The sequence below is a fragment of the Pelodiscus sinensis genome, chromosome 1, assembly GCF_049634645.1.
Source record: "Pelodiscus sinensis isolate JC-2024 chromosome 1, ASM4963464v1, whole genome shotgun sequence".
Classification (NCBI taxonomy): Eukaryota; Metazoa; Chordata; order Testudines; family Trionychidae; genus Pelodiscus; species Pelodiscus sinensis.
In genome coordinates, this window is record NC_134711.1 from 233,026,422 (window position 1) to 233,048,512 (window position 22,091).

General features: G+C 37.7%; 1 long non-coding RNA gene across 1 annotated transcript in view; it reads right to left on the reverse strand.

Moving 5' to 3' along the window:
* Nucleotides 1-819: 819 nt before the first annotated feature.
* LOC102458251 (uncharacterized) overlaps nt 820-22,091 on the reverse strand; it is a 32,366-nt gene continuing 11,094 nt past the window's right edge. The window contains exons 2-3 of the long non-coding RNA XR_001367688.3: nt 15,091-15,314; nt 820-3,453 (exon numbers count right to left, since the gene is read on the reverse strand). This is a non-coding gene — a long non-coding RNA (uncharacterized LOC102458251). The remainder of the gene's footprint in view (nt 3,454-15,090; nt 15,315-22,091) is intronic.

Genomic DNA, 22,091 nt, shown 5'->3' on the forward strand with positions numbered 1-22,091 from the left:
TTCTCACAGCATCTGTGTTTAGTTGAACTCTTTTATCCATTAAAAACAAAAAGATCATTTCATCCCATTTTTATTTATCACAGAGGAAGAGTCTCCATTTGTGAGGTCAGGTAGAGAATGGAGAAACAGTCAGGAGGGTTTGTTTCCTTTTATGGCAGTCCTACAAAAGCAATGCATTAGAGGGGTCTCACCTTTGTTTCTTTCTTGCAGGCACTGGTTTAGTATAATTCATAAGTGAGCCCATGCAAATATGCCTAAACCTGACAAACCTATGGGCAATACAGAGATTAATTAATCTTATCTGTGTGTTTGCATTGGAATTGAAACATGAAGAAATTGGTTCTTTCTTAGCAAACCTTTTGATAATCTCCTTGAGAACCAACCTAACTCAGTGCTGACAAACAAGTCTCTTTTTAACTGAATTGGAAAGGGTTGGCACACCTCTGTTGTTAACCAATTATGATAAAGATGGCCTCTACTGACAAGATATGCCATATGGCTGCCTGTCTGTGTTCACACACCAAAGGTTTTCACCTTTCTTCTATAGAGCAAATTCGTCTCTGGTTTCAGCCATTTATACAGATGGGAGATGTGTCCACTTATTGCATGTCCTAATTTGTTCTTATGGATCTGCAAGTTTGTGTGTCTTTATTTTCCACATAAGCATGCACATTATCATAGTTTGCAGGTAATTCCAGAATGGGTTTTTACTGTAGTCATTTTTATTATATAATAAATCAGCTATAGTGAGTGCACATCCTATACATAATAAGAATGAATAAAAAAAAAAAACAAAAAAAAACCACAGGACTCCAGGTGTCACACATAAATATTTTAATGGTTTGAGACATGAGTGCCCATATGAAACAAGCCTTTATAAAAAATATATACAATGCAATAAGCAACATAATCAAATCAGCAAAGAACATTTATCCCAGCCTCTTAGAGAAATGCTTCAGCATAATGAACCAACAGTAATATCTCGTCAATACTATCTCTGAATTGTATTAGGCAAAAGTTAAACAAGTTGTACCATCATCACTTTTACTAGTAATTTTTTCTATGCTGACAGCATTTTGAATTGCTTAAAGGTGGTAAATAAGCTGTAGGTATAAATGAACTTATTAGGAGTTATTATTTTAAAAGGCTGATCCAAAATATATTAACGCTTGAAAGCAATGTTCCACACAGCTGACCAATTTAAAGAAGCCCCTGCTGGTACAAAGAAGAAGGAGTTAGCAGATATCATTAAACATGACCAGATGAGGCTGCAGGTAGCCAAAGCTTTCCTTTATGAAAATGTAAAGAGCATGGATGAAAATGATAGTCCTCCAATCCAATAGAATACTCTGGTAAAGACATTTAATTACAATCAAGATCTTTTTAGCACCAAAGGAGTGTTGTTTGTTGATCAGGATTTATTGCCTGACGTGAACTGTTAGGCTTGTGACTAGCAATATAATTATTTTCTACAGTAGACTATGCTAGTACTTAGACCTATTTAATGGACAAGGTAATATGTTCAGTAGTTATAGATTTTAACATAAAACCACCAAAAGCTGGACATGTTCAAAAATGAAAATGTCCATGTCATTTTTATCTCACACCTTTTTGGAATAAAGAAATTCATAATGACATGCATTTATTTTTAAACACAGATGATCTGACTGTTTCAAATACTAGGTGATTATAACCAACAGAATAAGAAAAAGTGAAGGTAAGGGAATGATCTTCCAGGTTCTCTGTCAGTCTGTCTGACTGCATAGGAATTTTAGGGCAGTCACCACCAAAACGTCAGCGTGTATAAAGCAAAGACAGTTAAGGGTGCTCTGCAACATACAAAATCAATCCTTAATTCAGAACAGCAACAGCACCTCATGACACCTCGTCACCAAAAAGACACTGACAAACTAGAGAGTGTTGAGAGAAGAGCAAGAAAAATTATCAAGGGACAGAAGGCATTGATTTATCAGGAAAGATTAAATGAGCTAAATCTGTATACACAGCTTGGTTAACTGACAACTAAGAAGAACGTTATAATAATCTAAAGATACTTGAAGGAAATAACTCCAAGGAAGGGAAGGAATTATTTAAGGAGGTTCCAGGGAACCTAACTAGGAGTAATGGGATGATATTAAGAAAGGGAAAAAATGTTGACAGCAAGATCCATTAGGCAGTGAAATAGTTTCCCTAGGGGAGCTCCATCACTTGGGACATTTAATCTAGATGCACAAAACACTAGAAAATATGCCCTAGGACAAACTCTTGCATTGGCAAGGAGCTGGACTGGATGACCTAAAGGTTTGCATGTTGCTAATTTATGGGAGTCTGTAATTTTCCTGGCTTGTGCCACAAACTCAGAGTTTAACTTGAGTGTATTTATTTATTCTGGGCCCAATCCAATTTCCACTACAGTCAATGAATGTTTCCAGTGGGAGCTGGAATGAGGCCTCCCTGTCTTTGTCAGTGTCTTTGTTTCCTGTTTGAACTGTTTTAAAAAGGAAAAAAACCCAATCATTCCCAAATGATTACAACAATGAGTGTATTACTTACCCAACAAACCAGAACAACTTCCTCAGACTGTATAGAAATGTTAACCCATGTTTATCCTTGCTAGGAAAGATGCTTTTACTTTTAGAACCTCTCGAGTAAACAAGCATGTATTTTCAGAAATACATGAAAAGGAGCTAGAAACCAGAAAAGAAAAAACTTCCAATGTACTTAAAAATATATCAGTGGAAAACTGATTCAGATACAGAAGAGTTAACTGACTGTTTTCTACACATTAAATGAAAAGGCATTTTTTAAAATTATGAGCCCTCTTATTTGAATACTTCCCAGAACATGAATGCAGCTGGTAGAAAAAATAAAATATTGTTGCAATGAGTTCATCCATTGATCAGGTTTTGACTATATTTAAACAGGAATGTAGTTTGGCCTTTAAAAAACAATTAGTAAACACATATGGGGACTCAGATTGTCCTAATTTACATGCATAAGATCCAGTTAAAAAAATTGAGTATGTATATGACAGAATATATGTGTACAAAACACATTCTTCAGCTGAGATGTTGTATACCAACTTTCATCCTCGCTTACATCTGTACAGGAAATATATGTCACTAAAATAAAGGCTGATAATAAAATCTTTTCCCAACTATAAATATATTGCCATGAATTTTAAATGGTAAGTTAACCGATTTCTTCTCTACAGTTCACACAATAAATAAAATCCTATGTGAAAAAATGGAGCCTTTTATTCCTTTGTCAAAATCTGATCAGAGTAAACTACAGATGTTAAAAGGCAGTGCAATTCAAAGAATTAAAAAAGAGAATCTTATGGGGGTTGTAGGAAGAACAGTTTTAGAGAATAATGTGGAAAATATTAACATGCCATTATATAAATCAGTGGCTCATCCTCACTTTGAATACTGAAGACTGGTCATCTCATCCCTGAAAAGAGATAGAAAAAAAATTAAAAAAAAAAAAAAAGTCTAGAGAATGGTAATAAAAATGATGAAAGGCAAAGGGGAGGGGAATTTCATGAGAAGAGATTATAAACATGAGAACTATGCTGCAGGGGAGATCTACCCCATGGGGGTGCAAATAATATTTGTGCCATGACTGGTTCCATCTGGAGAAATGCTTGTGACCAGCGCTTCATGAGACCTCTGTTGCCAGAGACAGTTTATAAGACACACTGAATCCCAGCCATTCTTGTGGCTGCTCTGCATAGCTATGGGTCTGCTATGAAGCAGGTATTCTGCATCATTGCAGCCTCCTCTCTGGGAGGACTTTGACTTGCCAGAGTCCCTGCTGTGAATCAAAAAAAGGCAATATGCCTTATGGATACAGTACTAGGCTGGGACTCAAAAGAACTGGCTTGTTTTCCCAACTCTGTCACAAACTTGATAGGTGACCCTGGGCACTTATTTTTGTGCTATTGTTTTCCCTCCGCATTTTTAGAGGAATTTTTTTAAAATGTGAGTGACTTAGATGCACAAGTCCCACTGCCTTTCAGTAAGATTTGCACTCCTTAGTCATTTGGACTCTGTCAAAACTCCACTTTTTGCCTATTTCAGCTGAAAGCCCTTTGGGGCTGAGCCTGTCTCTCAATATGTATTTCCATAGTGCCAAGTACAATAAGGTCCTGATGTTGGCTCGGGTCTGTAGACACTAATATAATATAGATCATTTCAACATCGTCATCAAACTCAATTAAAGACACAGAAAAAAACCTTCAAATTCTTCCATATTGCAAGATGAAGTACAAGTTGACAGATTTAAAATGGGTAAGAGGTATTACTTTTTTAAAAAATGCATGGGTCACTTGTGGAACTCATTACTGCAAAGCATGACTGAAGTAAATAGCTTAGTACGATTTTTTTAAATGACTAGACATTTAAAGAAATAAAATGGCAGAAGTTGGTTGAGGTTCAATGGCATGTGTTATGCAGGAGAACAGATTAAATGAGCATAGTGGTCCCCTCCAGTCTGTAGATCTATGAACATTTGACTAGCTAGGAATTACTGGTAGGTATCCCAATAGTTCATGGCACAGTTTAGTCACAAATTGGCGCCAGGAAGACATTGTCCTCATGATAAAGTATTGCACAGTTAGGCACATTATGTGAAGGGACAAGCTTCCTCTGAATCATCAGGTGTTGGCCTTTGTCAGAGTCAAGACACCATACTTGATAGACCATTGGTCTGTTCAGGTATAGTGATGAATAGGTTCCAATATTCCTCAAGCAAATGTTCAGTGGCACAAAAGTCCTGTGTATGCGAGGTCAATAGCTATGTGATCTATCCAATGATGAAGAGGTTACTGCAGGACTGGAAGCACTGTACAAGCACTGCAGAGACCCAGAAAAGACTAGGGAACGTATGCAGCCTATGCACCACAGTTTTGCATATCCTATCTCCTTTCTATCCCTGCACAGGTGTCACAGAGGCTGCAGCGAGCCGGGTGCTGAGATAACCCCCACAGAAAGACAAAGGGCCGTGGAATGGAGGAGGATTCAGTGAGTGCCTGGATAAAACAGGCGTTTGAGTGTGGGATGGGACTGGAGGGTCTATGGGGCCTCTGCAGACCCTCTTTCCCCAGCTATCTGCATGCAGGGGGTTCTTGCCAGTAATTCTATCTAATCCATTTAGAAGATTTCAACAGACTCTGGTGCTGAGGGAGACTTCTTGGGTCACTTTACCATCTCCCTGTGCAGAAACAACAGAGGAGGTACTATTTTTCCATGACTACATTCTTCTCAATCCCAACTACACAATAGGCCATATATGGCACTGGGGGAGGAGTCTTATACATTGTCGCCAGGGTAATGGTGGAGTGGGGGCTGCTGCAGAACTGTGACAGATCAGAGGAGTTCTGTATTCACCACTAACAGGAGTAGATTGGCCCTATAGGTGTAGGAAATTGTTTACCTGATATAACCAGAGAAGAGGATCAGAATTGTTCCCTACACTGGAATTTTTACACCAGCAATCTCTAAATATATGAAAAGAATTGATGAGTGTGTAAAATAAGCACAAAATTATTGCACTGTTGTGATTTCTCTATATTTATATCAGTTAGCAACTTATATTTTGAATTATTTCTTTGGCGGGCAGAATGCACAGTGGAAAAAATGCATAGTATTCATAAAAATGATTGTCCTGTTCACTTGTATACCTATGCAATTTATTCTTTAACAGCTTTTTACTTCAAAGAAATCACTAGCTAATGACATCTCAGACTTTTAAAAAATCCACTTATTCAAAATCCTGTCCCTGAGGGAATTCCAGTATGTTATCAGAAATTTTTCCAAAGATCATTAGCAGATATTACAAACCGATTGAAACTGAGTATTTTCTTTGCAAATTACTTTTAACTTTAGAGCTATTGAAGAAAAGACATTGAGTGATTTAATTTACTTAATCTGTCTACAGATTGCAGTTATGTGCACATTCTGTGATTGCATTTGCAACAAAAAGCATGTATAACTATTCCTAATAGAGATTTTTTTCTAAATTATCATACTAGATCAGTAAGATCTCTGAAGATATTAATGTTTACTTTTTCATTTGGAAAATTGCGCTAAAAATGGGCATTTGTATTTTGTTGATATGTTAGGAAATAACAACATTGTGTCACACTTTTTACCTGCTAGTTTAATTAAAACTATCCTACAGTCCTCAGGTTGGGATGCCTGAGGGTATGTTTTACTAACTTTTCTTAAAATCGTTATATTTTTACTAGGCAATGCAACTAATATTTTACATAAGACGCACTTTATACACTTACTGTGACTGAACCAAAGCCTTTCTCCTGTGCCAAAGTAACCTAGCTTAATGATGAGAGTGTGGATGAGGGAAAGGACTCTGGCTCCCCAACTCGCACCAACCCTGGGGCTGCATCCTTATTCTCCAAAGATCAATGGTCAGTGAATCTATGCAATGGTAGATCTACTGCCAATGCCTACTCCATGCTATCACTACTATGCCCTACTCCTGCTTCTTCCCAAAACTACACTCGCCATCAAAACCCTGTACTAGAGATTGTCCACAACAGAATGGACTGCAAGTTATCAATCCTTCCTGTCCCACCTGATGATGATTGGAAATGATCCACTTGTGTTGTGTTTGTTGACCTTTCTGTTCTCCGGATTTTCACTATTTTCATTGAATGATGTCACCACAAAGAATAGCTTACTGAGGACTCAGTCTTCAATTAATATAGTTGGTGGTTCACAATACAATATCAATTCAAAAGAATTTTTATGTGTGCACTAAGGGTCTTCAATAGTACATACATTATTAGATTACTGGTATAGTCCTTCTTGTAACCCCTGTTGTTATTAACTATATATATAGCATCAAATGTGTGCTAGGTGCTTTAAAAACAAATATGAATATAAGAGATAAGGACTGTGTGAAGCAGCAATCCTGCTTTGAAAATCTCATTAGATGCCTATCTGCACCTTTAAGCACCTAAATATCTTCAACAATCTGAACTAAACTCCCTTCTTTGAAGAGCTTAAAATCTAGGTAACAATATTGTTTCACATTACATGGTTATGGAATAAATATGTTCAAAATGGAGTTGTCTTTACAGGAAAAGTTTTGCAGTATTCCACACAGCCATGTCTCAAAGCCTACAGTTCCCACCCCCCAAGTGGTACTGCAGCATTTGTGACTACCTCTGCAAAATACTGCTACTTTTCGTGAGTAGAGCTTATTTGTATTCATAGGTCCTCTTCTTATTACACTTATGCAACTCACATTCCAGTATTTGTCAGGACAATGCACATATATCAAGAGAAGGACAGATCTCATAACACTTAGGACTTTTGTTTATATTTTACTAATAACACCACAATATACTATAGACATCACACTTTAGCGGTATTAGTATTAGCCCCTACCTTTTTTTCCCAGGGGATTTTAAAATAAATTAGTAAGGTTGTTGCTTGTAAATTAACATGTTTTGACAGCCATGACTATTGAGGTTCCCTTTAGTCTATATTCAAACACCCGGTACAGTGCAACATCAATGGTGCAAGAAACTGTAACTGTGGTTCCAACTTGCCCTGACATGTGCACCGAATAGGCATTCAGTGCTAGATCCTCAGCTGGTAAATCGATATAATTACCTGGACTTCAATGGCATAACACAGGTTTACACCAGTTGAGAATCTGCCCATAGTCTTCCTCTTCACTGAATCATTGTCATCTGTATTGAGCCTGACAACACAGGTTAACTAGTGCCAGCTGTGATAGACGGCCATTTACTGGTATAAATTACTGTTGCACCATTGAAATCGCTGTAGCTGCAATAAGTAACAGGAGCTGAGAATCTGGCCCAGAGGTTTTTTTTACAATGAGGATTCTTGTCCTGTTGGAACTGTGTGTAAACCACCAATTGATTTCACATAAACTACCAAACAGACATTAGATTAACTTGCAGTCACTGCCAGCTTGTGTCAAATTAGACGGTTGAGGCAGAAGTGAATGACTCTGGATCCATTACCAACTCTCTGAGCCATCCAGTCCCTGCCTTATAATATATATGTCACAACATTCTAAGGAAAAGCTAACAAATTTAACTTCTAAAGAAGAAAACAGCAGGAGAACAAAAGTAATGCTAATAACAATCACATATAAATATAGTGTTTTACATTTCTAACAATTGTGCAGATCCATGTTTATTAGCAATAACTTGGACACTTACTTCTGTGAAAATTACTGTTCTCTGATAACCTTATATACTAAATGCACTGCTGGTTGATGGGTGAAACAGCATGAGAGTTTTCTCTGAATTTCATTTCTGGTATTTGTCAAAATTTCATTTTCATTAACATTTTCCATCCTATTGCAATACCTCTTGGCTGTTTTAAATGGAGCTGTAATAAATATTAATTCTAAAGTTAAATTAGAGGCAAGTAAAGCACCCCTCAAAATAAAGCAAAAGTCTGATAGGTTGTGTCAAAAGGAGTTCATGTTATTATTATTATTGTTATTTATTATTTGTTAAGCAGTGACAATGCACTCAGTTCTGCTGTTTAAGTTCTATAGAGCAAGTTTTACTGATTAGCTTCTAAGGACAACATACTGTACTAGAAGATACTTGACAGCTATCAAGACTCTCATTTTCAAGACTCACTTAGCAAAACAATTATGCGCCTGTTTTGTATGCAGGTTTTCATGGGGAAAAAAGTAGAAAATGCATAAACTGAGGAAATATCATGATTTTGTGTTCACTGATTTTCTCACCTCGCCTCATTTACCACATTCTGCCAATCGTGTTTCCAGTGAGGCTTGGGTATGTTTTAAAGCCCTGATCCTACAAACATTCATGCACCTTTTAGTTTTCAGAATACATGTATCAAAGATAAGCACATATGTAAATGTTTGCAGAATCAGGGCCTAATTATGCAAGCAGAGCAACTGGAAAAAAAGTGGGACTATGTATAGAATGCTACTTAATGTGAATACAAATGACAGAATTGAATCCAAGGCAAACAAAACTTTGGGTGTGTCTCCAAGTTTTTCACTATCATGACAAAGTAGTTCAGACACCATTAAACAGATTTTCCCTCTCCGGTACTGACACACCTCTAAAAAGTCATAAACAAACACAATATACCTCCTCTATCCTGTACCTCTTAGAGGTCACTTCAGCCTTCAGTACCCAGATTTGCGGATAAAGTTCTACCGAGTAAGTTTTAGGGTATGTCTGTTCGTACTGCACTGCAATGATAATACGGATGCACTGTTGCAAAATGTCTGATGAAAACACTCAGTGCCAATGGTAAAGAGCCCTCCCATTAGCATAAAAAACCTCAGTGAGTAGCATAAGCTCTCTTACAGTCAGCGCTGTGAATGAATGCTTATGCCAATATAATTTATATTGTTCAGGGGTGAAGAGGGGGTTATTTGCACTTCTGAGTGACATAAATTATGCCGATATAAGTTGTAGTGTGCACATAGCCTTACTGAAGGCTGCCTTAACTAGTCTTTTAGCTGTAATGGGTTTCTGTGGGCCATGACACTACCAGAGAATAGCTGGAGCACAGAAATGCACTGCCTGCAGAGGCATAGAGGTGGCTAAGCTGATTCTATCCTGACTGAGAGCCAAGGGTACTCCTAAGGATGGACAGACATTGTGCCTATTTTACTGCCACTTTAATGCAGTTTAAAGGAAACACAATGCAGCTCTCTCTGTGTCATTTGTGAACCATATGCATGAAGAACTGCAGCTTTGCAAGAGCAGGCACTTGAATGGAAATAATATTTTTGAGATTACAAAATTCAAAGGCTTCACTTCGTCCCATTATGTGTTAGGAAGAAGCTAAACACATATTGCCAATGAGCACAATAATAACATCTATTTCCTCTAACTATAATTCTGTGTAGAATTCCAGCTGTTCTAGGAAAAAATGCACATGTCTCTATGTACAAACTAGAATGGTGGACATCTCCCTAAACCCAGCCAAAACCTTTTTTTTTTTCACAACTGGAAAAGATAGGCCAGGTCTTACTTAAATCCTTTTTGAGAAGATCAAAGTGTGTGTCTAACTCAGATTGCTAAGGAAAATTTTGTCCTGATAGTGATTCTATGCTACCATAATGGTTATCATGGTCTTTAACTCAAGACTGAATTTATTCCTTAGGATGTTAATGGGTAAATCCAGGCCTCTCCCCTACTACTGCCACTGGCCTCTTTACTGTGGAATCATTCTGCTGTTCAGGACGTGCTGGTTGTGGGCAAGACAGTGTCTGTACAGCAGCATGAAGGAAGTGAGAGGGGACAAAGCATAGGCAGTCTGAGGATAGAGTGAGTCCAGGAAAACTGTATCTGACTGGGGATGGAGTGTGAGTGCCCCTCACACATAATGTCACTCATTGGGCTGACGTAGATTCATGGAGCAATGCCAAAGTTACACTGTAACTGAAAGGAAAATTTATCCCCACCTGCCCGCTGTCCATCTGTCACGCTCTCTCAGGCCAGAGCAGAGTCTGGACTTTTTTAGCTAGATCTCTAAAATAATTTATTAATTACCTTTAATTATAATTACCAATGCTAATTAATTACCATTTATTATTTTACCATAGTTTTTGTTTTCCTGACCACGTATTAACTGACACTGAAACTTTTGTAATGGGAATAACAATAAAAATAATTCCACTGATTTTGGTGCCGCTAAGAAATAAACTAATCTAAATCAGGAGTACCAGAAATGGAATCCCAAGTGTGCAGAGAAAGCATAGAACACTTGGCTAAAATTTAATGTCACATGCATTTGTATTTTAGTAGTATGTTTGTTTACTTAACAATCAGAAACATACCCAGACAACAGACATAAATGAAACACCTGCTTTTGATGAACAATGAGCAGCAAGAATCACCACAGAAGCACATTTTTGGAAAAATCCTTCCTTCCCACAGATTTTATGCTAGATTCTCTTGCATACAAGACAGCCAGGGTTTTATAGTCATCTCTTATTTTCTCAGAATGCACTGCTCTTAAAGAAGGATTACAGACTTTTTTTACGTTGCATCATAGAAATGGGCACACACTTAACCAGAAGCATGTCAAGAACGGATGAATCAATTCAGCTAAAAACAAAAACATTCTTTCCTCGGTCACCATCACCACTAAAATTTCAATCACAATTTAAACTAAACCCTAATCTAATTTTTATTAGGGGCTGAAAAATGAGATTAATTTCCCATCACTCACCCGCAATTTTTATTTTCTGCATCTATATACTTCACTCAAGACAAAAACTGAAGGCAGCAGGGAAACATAGGCTGGTTGTGCAGTATTTCTGTTCCAAATGGAGACTTAATATCTTGCAGGATATTAAGGAAGCGTTGTGCTTTACATAGGAAAAACACCTTGCAAAGCTCACCATTGTTGGAAAGGGAGAGCATATCTCTGCTACAGCCTTTTAAAGGTGTGTAGCATACCCTTGCTCACATATATGTGCAGGGATGGGGAATGCCTATTCTCATTACACTTGAAGCCTAATTTTTCTAGTACCCACAGTTGGACAGTTCAGGTGAGGGTCAGCTAAGATAAGTGTGCACCTAGATCAAACCTCCTTTTGAACTTCAGCCAGTTCTATTTAGCTGGGGCAGTATACACTGTTAGAAGAGCACTAAAGTTTCAGAGTAAAGCCCTGCAACATCAGAAAATACCAAAGTTACAGCTGACCAACACAACTTGAGCTCAGCCCTCTCCTGAGTGCACATTCCAATGCGGTCCTACAGTGCAATTGCGCCTGAATAGCGGCGAGGAGTCCTGTGGCACCTTATAGATTAACCTCTGATACTTGCCCCTCATAGTCATTACTTCCCCAGGAAAGTGCAGGAAGCGTTGTGCTTTACATAGGAAAAACACCTTGCAAAGCTCACCATTGTTGGAAAGGGAGAGCATATCTCTGCTACAGCCTTTTAAAGGTGTGTAGCATACCCTTGCTCACATATATGTGCAGGGATGGGGAATATAACCCTATTTCCTCTTTTCCCTTCCCTTTTGAGGTAGCTAGTGCCTTTAGAGCTCTAGAAGGTAACAGTCATCTCTGTTGTTAAGGACAGTTGTTCCCAGCCACTCAAATGGCTGTGTCTAGACTGGCCAGTTTTTCCGGAAAATCAGCCGCTTTTCCGGAAAAGCTTGCCAGCTGTCTACACTGGCTCCTTGAACTTCCGCAAAAGCACTGACTTCCTACTGTAAGAAATCAGTGCTTCTTGCGGAAATACTATTCTGCTCCTGTTCAGGCAAAAGTCCCTTTTGCACAAAGCTTTTGCACAAAAGGGACAGTGTAGACAGCTCAGATTTGTTTTCCGCAAAAAAGCCCTGATCGCAAAAATGGTGATCGGGGCTTTTTTGCAGAAAAGCGCGTCTAGATTGGCACAGACGCTTTTCCGCAAAAAGTGCTTTTGCAGAAAAGCATCCATGCCAATCTAGACGCTCTGTTCCGAAAATGCTTTTAACGGAAAACTTTTCAATTAAAAGCATTTCCGGAAAATCATGTCACTCTAGACGCAGCCAAAGAGAACCATGAAGACTTTCTATACCTTCTCCTTCCCTTGTGCAGACATACAGAGGCCTGATAAAATCTACCCTTTAACTGGAAATAAATAAATAAGTGAACAAACAATACTTCTTGTTTCTATGAGGCTAAATATTTGCTGAGTGCATAGGAGACCCTAATAGCAGCATTCAGTGTTAACTATAGCTATAGTCCCTCCATTTTAATTCTTAATCACTTTTTCCTTGGGCCTGAAGCAAACATATTTTCTAACACAGTGGAACTCTGCTCCCTCTCACAGACAATGGAGTCTGCACCTCAGACAGGGGACAGAAAGAAAAATCTTCCACAGATCCTGCTGTGGGAGTTCCAACAGATTAAACAGATTAAAACAGACCTGTCAGACATCAAAATTAGTAGGGTTGCAAGGGATGTCAGTCAGGGGAGGATTCAGCCCACTGAACACAGACAGGACAAAACAAAACCCCATACAACACAGGCAAACAGCACCCAGTTTCCAGGAAAACAAAATCCTCAAATTAGATTTTTCCTGACAACATTTATTTCCCTTGTCCTGATTAAAATGAAAAATATCACATTCACCACTTTACCTTAATGAATGGGATCTGTGCATTATAATCCCATTGACATACTCATGATAACATCTGGGACTTAAAAATTACAGGCCAAGACCTCAGCTGGGGTAAATCAGCATCACTTTGTTGGCTTCAGGAGCTGAGCACTGGTTTATACCAACTGAGGATCTGTCCTCAGGAGCTGCATCTTTGAATACCTCTTCTCCCATTTTTTCATAATTTCCATTGGGTTTAAGGTGACTTTTCATTTCTAGCATATGTGGTTGAATGATTAGGAGAATTTGTATTTATTTTAAATCATGCCAAATGTAATGGAAAATGATGTTGCTATGATTTTGTTCAAGCTTGGTTCTGATTATTGATCTGAATCAGTAACTGCAGTAACACAATTATTTTTTATTTAATAAATATATTTGTATAATAAAGCAATAGTGTTGGCTGGAAATCACAGTTCTGTCTGAAAATTGTTTTCCTACTACTATTACAAGTAGCACCCAATATTAGGCTATGTCTACACTACAAAGAAACATCAGAAAAAGATACATAAATTGTGAACCACAATTTGCGTAACTTTTTCCACTTTTCTTCCAAAAGAGGCTTTTCCGACATTTGGCCCATTTACATGGGGCCAAATGTTAGGGGAAAAACCTCTTTCAGAACATTCCTTCTTCCTCATAAAATGAGGTTTACAGGGATGCTGAAAAAACGCATCTGCTTTTCAAAAAAAAATTTCAGAAAAGCAGACGTGTTCCTTGAACACGGTATCCTGGAAAAACTCTGTAATCTAGATGTACCCTTAGTCTAACTAAAAGGGATTGTCAAAAAGAAAAAAGTTCATCTTCTTCATTTCTTTGTACATTTTACAGCACTATGTGCATAGTCAGTTTCACTGCTTCTCACCTATAATTATTTAAATGAAACTCCTTCTTCTTGTTGTTTGTGTGAATCAGTCACATAGCAGCGAGGGATACAGAAACATTTAAAAATAAAAAACAGAGTAGTGAAACCACAAAACCTGGCAGATTGTGAGACAGGTACCTGAAACTACTCTCTACCTTTTTTATAAACAGATTTCAAATTCATGATGTCCCTTTAATATAAATAATGTGCTAATGAAATAAGTATAAAATTGCAAGATTTATAAAAAAAATTAATTTAAGAATACCATCTGTGTCACACTCAGCCTAACAATAAAATCATTTCAGAGCCAAAATATCATAGTGTGCTTCCAAGCACAAGTTATACATAAATGGAATTGACTAGGTTGTAGAATAAGATTGTGTTTGTTCAAATGAGGAATGAATGCCTGGGTTCAAATTTGGCTTAGATCACACAGGCAAGGATTATCATATGTGATTTAAACTAGTTGGGACTAAACATTTTTTCCATATGACAAAACCATCACACATATTGGTGCAGGAGGTAATCGCCACAAAAGGGAAATCCAGGAATGAAGGTAAAAAGTTTCTGAGGTCAGAAATGGGATATGTTCCAACAGCTCTTAGACAAATTATGTGGCTCTTAATTCTGTAATCCTCAAAGGGAGTTTAGTCTGAATAAGTAACACAGAATTTAATTCCGTGGTTGGAAGGCTTGATTAAAGCATACGTACGGCAAGAGAAGTTTAGATTCTTACTTCTTACTCTGAAGAATCATAACCAGAATCAAAACTTCTCCCTCTTTTGTGGAATAAGATCTCAAAGTACAGGACTGTCTGGGCATGATGTGGCAATATTTGTGTTGCAATACATTGTTGTTAGAACTTTTACAGAACATGAACTCACAAAAGTGCACGGACCAGACCCTCATATGGTGCAAATCAGTGTCCACTGACTTATACCAGCTGAAAATCTGAGAGCAAATCCTTTTCACCAACTATGTTACAATGGAGATTGGTTTAAATACCCATTCATCAGTAGAGCATATGCCCACAATATGGCCCATATTCTACAGCTGCTCTGCTCACCTATCTCTTCAAGGGAATATTTCTGCATCCTGAGCAGCTCTGGACTGAGACCCCATATCTAGTAATTTCTTCTCAAATACTGATTTTTTTTTTAAATCTTGTCTTAGGGACTGACAGTGATGCTCACGCACAATGGATCCCATCACAAAGGATGCTGAAGTGTTACTTGGAGACACAGAGCTTTTGAAATCCATATGGACAAGTCTGAAGAACATGGTAGCAGCCTATAAAAAAAATAGATAATTAGAGTTCATTCACAAGTATAACTTATAACAGTCAGTTCTGTAGTTTAAAAGTCATGCTCAAATGGAAATAATTGCGTTTTCACATTGAGGCCACATTAAAATGTCCACTAGTGGTAAAGGTTTTCCCCTATATTTTGATTAAACATTTAATTTTAAGAACATTAATATATAAAAAGTTAAAGTGCTTAATAAACATCCTGAAGCGTGGTGTGCTGTATTCATATTATGGAGGTATGAGCCTACTGCAAGCAACATTCAAATGCAATCAAAGAGGATCTGAGCTTAACTGAGCTCTCACATGACAGTTTGGATCATCTCAGATCCCTTCCAATGTAGATAAAATAGCATCAAAAGCAGAGAGGCTTTTTTCTTTCTTCCAAGGATGAAAACACAACATCATTAGTCAAATTTACTCTGAACTTCCGCCTCCTCATGTTGATTTGTACTCAGGTTGAGTAAACATATCTTTCCATCATGGTAAATAAATGTAAAAGCCTATCAGTAACTTAATTGCTTAACGAATGATGCAGTGTAGGGTGTAACATGCTTTTTTTTTTTTTTTTACTATAGCATTGAAGATAAAGATCTCTCGAAATGTCCTATTATATACCTTGGCAGTAAAAATCTAATCTTAGTTGAAACTTTACTTATAAAATTTCAACTCAGGAGAGTTTTCTTTTTCAGCTTTGAAATAAAATCACCATAGATAATTTTTAAGATGCAAAAATATAAAATTGTTTATTGATTGAGAAGACTTTCTCTTGTACTGTGCATCACAGAAAAATGAAATTTGACAAACGTGTTGTCTGTAATAAGGATGGATTGTATTTAGAGCATTAGAAACACCCTAAAATATAAAAATGACAAAGATTATTTCACATTGATTTTTTAGCTTGCAGATATCATGTGAAATTCTAACCTCACATGCATGGCAAACATCTAGACTCATCTGAGACCATCTACACTTTACTGTCCTGCCACGTCTTTAGGTTTGGATTGAGGGGATCCAAGGGAGGAGACAGCTGTTCTTCTTAAAATAAAGTAGTTCAATAGAGGAGTTGTGAAAAGAGCTTGAATGCATGATATGTATCTAAGGTCAAAATCTGGCTCCTGGTGGGCATGTGTATAGAGTGCCCATGCACAGCTTCCAGACTGACATGATAAAGGCTATAAAGGAACTGTAAAACTCTAACCAATTACAATCTAACCAATTACACAAATAGCACAATAGGCCAACACATCTTTACAGTTAATGCTTCTTCAAAAGCTATACAAGTATCAAATTATGTATTTGTCTTATAAACTGTCATTTTATAAATAATAACATTAATAATTATTAATAATAACATAAGTAATAATTACTGACAGCCCATAATAAGAACATAAGAATGGCCAGACTGGGTCAGACCAAAGGTCCATCTAGCCCAGTATCCTGTCTTCTGACAGTGGCCAGTGCCAGATGCCCGAGAGGGAATGAACAGGCAATCATTGTGTGATCCATCCTTTGTTGCCTATTCCCAGCTTCTGGCAAACAAAAGCTAGGGACACCATAAATATAATAATAAATATAGAGCATCTTGAGAAATATTATGGGTATTGTGGGTATTGTGGCTTAATTATATATTCTTATACCAGCTTCTCTCAGAAACTAAAGGATAAACGTTCAGTCAGTAATTCTGTTGTCCATCTTGTTGAAGGCTTTCACCAGAATCTCATCTTGTTCAATCAGTTAGCAATGGTGAGGGTATGACATAGTTAGCCACATCTGCCACACCTAATGTTATCCAAAAAAACCTGAACTTTCCAGAAATGATTGTCCCTGACGGCAGGACCCTAAAGTTTATTGTCAGTTCTCTTGTCACTGACATGAGTGAATCAAGGATGTAGTATCAGACTATGGAGCAGTATCTTCCCCATCTGGTTCAGAGGGGTAGCCAAGATAGTCTGTAACAGGAAAAACATTAAAAATAACAAATAGACTAGTAGCACCTTAAATATCAACAAAACATTTATCTGGGTTAGAAATATGGAGCTATGACATGACCTTGACTCAACACTTGCATATACAAATTGTCCTTCCTCTCTCATTTGCCCATGCTAAACCAAAACCTAAACCTGTGAATGCAAATCTGGTAATTAGATACATTGTAAGTGCAAAAATTGCATTTGTTCAAATTGCATGTGCATCTGTTGTAACCTTCTAAAGCTACATCTATACTGTAGCCTTCTTGTGGAAAAGCATATGCAAATGAAGCGCAGCGTGAAATATCACTGGGCTTCATTTGTATGAATAATGAACAGCCGTTTTTGCGCAAAAGGCTTTTGCACAAAAACAGCTGTTCATTACTCATACAAATGAAGCACAGCAATATTACACGCCGTACTTCATTTGCATATGCTTTTCCACAAGAAGGCTACAGTTTAGACGTAGCCTAAGTGTGTGTCTAACATGAAATGAAAAGAAGCTTCAGAGGGTAGCCGAGTTAGTCTGTACAGGATAAACTTAAAAAACAACAAATAGTCTGGTAGCACTTTATAGACTAACAAAACATGTAGATGGTATCATGAACTTTCGTGGGCACAGCCCACTTCTTCAGATGACCGGAAGAAGTGGGCTGAGCCCACGAAAGCTCATGATACCACCTACATGTTTTGTTAGTCTATAAAGTGCTACCAGACTATTTGTTGTTTTTTAAGTTTATAAAATGAAAAGACTCTGTGGCAACTCCGCCAATGAAGATAAGTAATATCACTTGTTTTTAAAATTACATTCACTTGACATATGGAAGTCACAGTCCTTCTAGAGTGACTTTTGCTTAAAATAACTTTGTTAGCACCAACATAAATCAGTTTGGAGTTCCATAACCCTCATTAGGTTAGATGAAATGAGATACCCAGAAATTTCAGTGAAGCTGGATGCTACCTCCCTAATTCATGCTTATGTGACCAAAAAACCCAGTGTTTAACCTTGAATTATCTGGCTCAATCTGATTAAAACATGACCCATAACATTAACTAAAATGTGGCTTTATACTTTATTTCAAGTGACATGTAGTATCGGGGGAAATGGTGAAAAATATTTTTGATTTGGGGTTTTTTTGAGGGTTTTTTTGTTTTTGCTCCTGACATGTTATGTGACATGACAGACTATTGTATCATGCTCATCTGTTTCATTTAATGCATAATCCACATCTTTACTATGCTGTTTTGTGCAAGAAATATGCAAATGAGGCAACGCGTGGAATATCGCCACCTCATTTGCATAATTCATGAGCGGCTGCTTTTTGCACAAGAGGCTTTTGCGCAGAAAGGAGCTGTCTACATGGCTCCTTTTTGCACAAAAAAACCCTTTTTGTGCAAGATCCTCATGCCTGTAAAATAGAGGCATAAGGATCTTGCGCAAAAAGGGGGGTTTGCACAAAAGGGACATGTCCATACTGCTTGATTTTGCGCAAAAACCTCTTGCGCAAAAAGGATCAGAATGGACTATGCAAATGAAGCACGCAAAGTTGCCAATGAGCATTTCATTTGCATTGCCTCTTCTGCAAAAAGTTTGTAGTGTAGACAAAGCCATAATGCTTTGTTCCCTGATTTCTAACTACTGTAGTTCTCACTTATCTCTCAGAAGAAGAATAGACAGAACAAATCTGATATATTTTAATTAGAGGTCAGAGATAAATTTCTAACATTAAATATTTGCCCCTCAAAACAACTGACCATCTTCTGCCTATGTAGATTTTACAGTACACACATTGACATTTATTTGATTCATATATGCTGTTCAATTGATGAAGGGCATACTTTGCTCAATAGTCTCTTCTTTTAGTATATCCAACACAGAGAAATACAATATCATATATTAGGAATTTGTCAGCATGCATTTCACCACTGGTTTCACATCTGAGTCTTGAGTAACTTTCTCCTAATATGGTGATAGAACATGCACTATTTAAATGAGTCCTTATTCTGAGCCTTATAAATATGCACCAGATGTATCTTTTGTAAATGTTATGTTTTTCAACATCTTAGCATTTGTGAGTAGTTGAAAGCTATGTCAGCCATGCTTTAATGGGGCATAAAAGTGTGTTGCATTCAAAGAAATGGCACACCATTGTAACAGGCAAAATTACAAGTGCTGTCATTGGCTACATTTTCACATTATCGATTTACACTGCTTAATATGGTGCTCTGTTTTTATGTGTGCGCATTTTTACTTGATGCCTATACATCCATATACATCAGTGAAAAATAACCAGATACAAAATGATAGCAATAGTAAATAAACTGTTTCCTGAAATTGTATCAGTGTGTTTATAGTAACTGCAAGGTCGCAATTAAGTGATCCAGTAGATGTCCAGAGTTTGCCCAGGGTCAGCTTCATCGCAGAAATCTGAATTTCCTTCACTAAATTTGGAATGGAATATATGCTAACAGTATGAGAGTGTGTGTGTGTGGGTGTGTGGGTGTGTACACTGTTGTCCTCTGCTGATTGGGATCAGAAGTATTTAGCCATATTCATAGACCCTATATTGCTAACAACTCCTGTTGCTTCCGTGGTAGCAGTCTGTACATTTGGAATAGCAGGATCTGACTTGTGTCCCCGCTAACATAGAGCTCAAGGTGATTATGCTGTTCAGCATAGTAAAAACTTGCATTGTCACCCATTTGAGACAATACAATGGTAGTTTGTTATAGGCCATATGTAGTATGATGTGGAAGGGGAGCACTTAACTGTGTATCAGTGGAAAGGAAGGCTTGTGGACTTGTGGAAGAAGCAGGGAGTGTGGTCAGAGTTACTTGTAGTTTGGAGATATATAGGCAATGTGCAGACTCTGTAGATCTCCATTCGTATCTATTTGTGCCCCTTGGCTTTGTGTTGTCCCTGGGCCTCACACTGGGGAGAGTTGATGCTGGGACAGTGGCTCCTCCAGTTGTATGTAGAGATGTAAAAGGCAGTGACTAGGGATGTAAACTGTTAACCAGTGAACATGTCTCTTACTGGCATGCTTACCTGGGTAACCAGTTAACTGATAGGGGGCTCGGCCGGCCTGGCTGGACGAGCCCCTGCCTGCAACGCTATGTTAAGGGCTCGGCCCAGCCTTGCCAGAGCAGCCCCCCAGCCTGGTCTGCCCCAGTCTGTCTGGACCAACTCTGCCATGGAATGGACAGGGGGCACTCGGTGCCAACTGGGCCAAATGCACTGTGCCAAAAGTGGAGGGTACACCAGCCTAGCCAGGCCTATCACTCTGGTAGGGGCTGTTCTAACTCAGCTGGGCCTACCGTGCCATGCAATGAGCTGGGGGATGCTCCAGACCAGTCAGGATGGAGTAGCTCCCTGACATGGTTAACTGGTTAAACACTTTGTTTAACTACTTAACCACCTCACCAAGATTTTACATCCCTACTAGTAAGCAACTCCTCATGAAGCACATAGTGTGAGTTCACAGTGGGTCATCTGCCTCATTATGAACATTTTCTCCTTTTAAGAATTTGCACCTGATCGTATCTCAGAGAAGAGGAAAGGTTTCAACATGTTACATAGTTGCTGTTATTTGAATGCTAGGATGCCATTTGCTTTTAAGTTTCATGTTAGAACCATGCTATGCCCTTCAATTGGGCAAATCAACTCAAAGGCTGAGCCATTTGACACATCAGTAAGCATACTGGTACCCTGCATTTTTGGATATAGTTTAACGTCCTACTGCTATTTTTATTCTCAAGTTCATGGGCTTGTGAATGAGAAGAATATCACTGGATAACTGGCATTCAGAAATACGTGCAGAAAAATGTTAGATGTCTGTGTATCTGATGGAATGATCTAAAACACTCAAAAATGCAAATGCTAAACTTTTTAGCATGTACTGAAATATATCCTACAACTAATGTCATATTTCAAATATATTTAATTGTACTTGTACATTTGATATTCAAATTGGAAAACTATATCTTATTAAACACAACACTTGGCTTTGCTATTTTAATAAAAAAATATGTTGTTAAGGGAAAGAAAAGCAAAACTACTGATTCTTTTCCCTATGATGATCAAATGAGTCTTTCATGTTGTATCTTACACTTCACTTTTTAGCATTTTGAGGCAAATAGCAGATATCAAAACTTAGTAAATAATCAAAGACATACTCAGTTTTCCCAAACTGTCATGCTACTTATCTCATATTAACTGATCTCTTAGGTAGCATAAGCTTATTTAATTGCTACTGAAGATTATTTGGATGAAAAAAGAGATGACACTTTCTGTTACCTCTCAAAAAAGGCAACACTATATTCTTCAAACAGACACACACAGAGTCAAATTCAGATTTCTTACACACATGCACAAATGCTAATAGCTACTGTTACAAGATATGATAGGAGCTGCATATCTAAGAGTGCACTCAGAAACACTGACTGCACATTCTATACTTCAAATGGCTTAATTTGGAAATACAGTTTATTGCTGAGTAATCTATATTGTGTTATATTTTTAAAAAACCGTTTTCTAATATTATTTCTAAAGGGCAGTCATGCATACATAATAACTATATTTCAAAAGGTGTTTTAGTAGGTTAGCAAAGTGCATATGCATGTATCTCCACTGACATGATAGACCGTAATGGCTGCGGTCTGTCATGTCAAGCATCTGCATATTAAACAGTCCCTAAGTACACATTGACACAGCAGACCCTAATAGCTCTGAAGCTGTAACAATCTATTGAGTCAATAATATGCATGTTAAAGAGCATCTTGTATACTTCCATC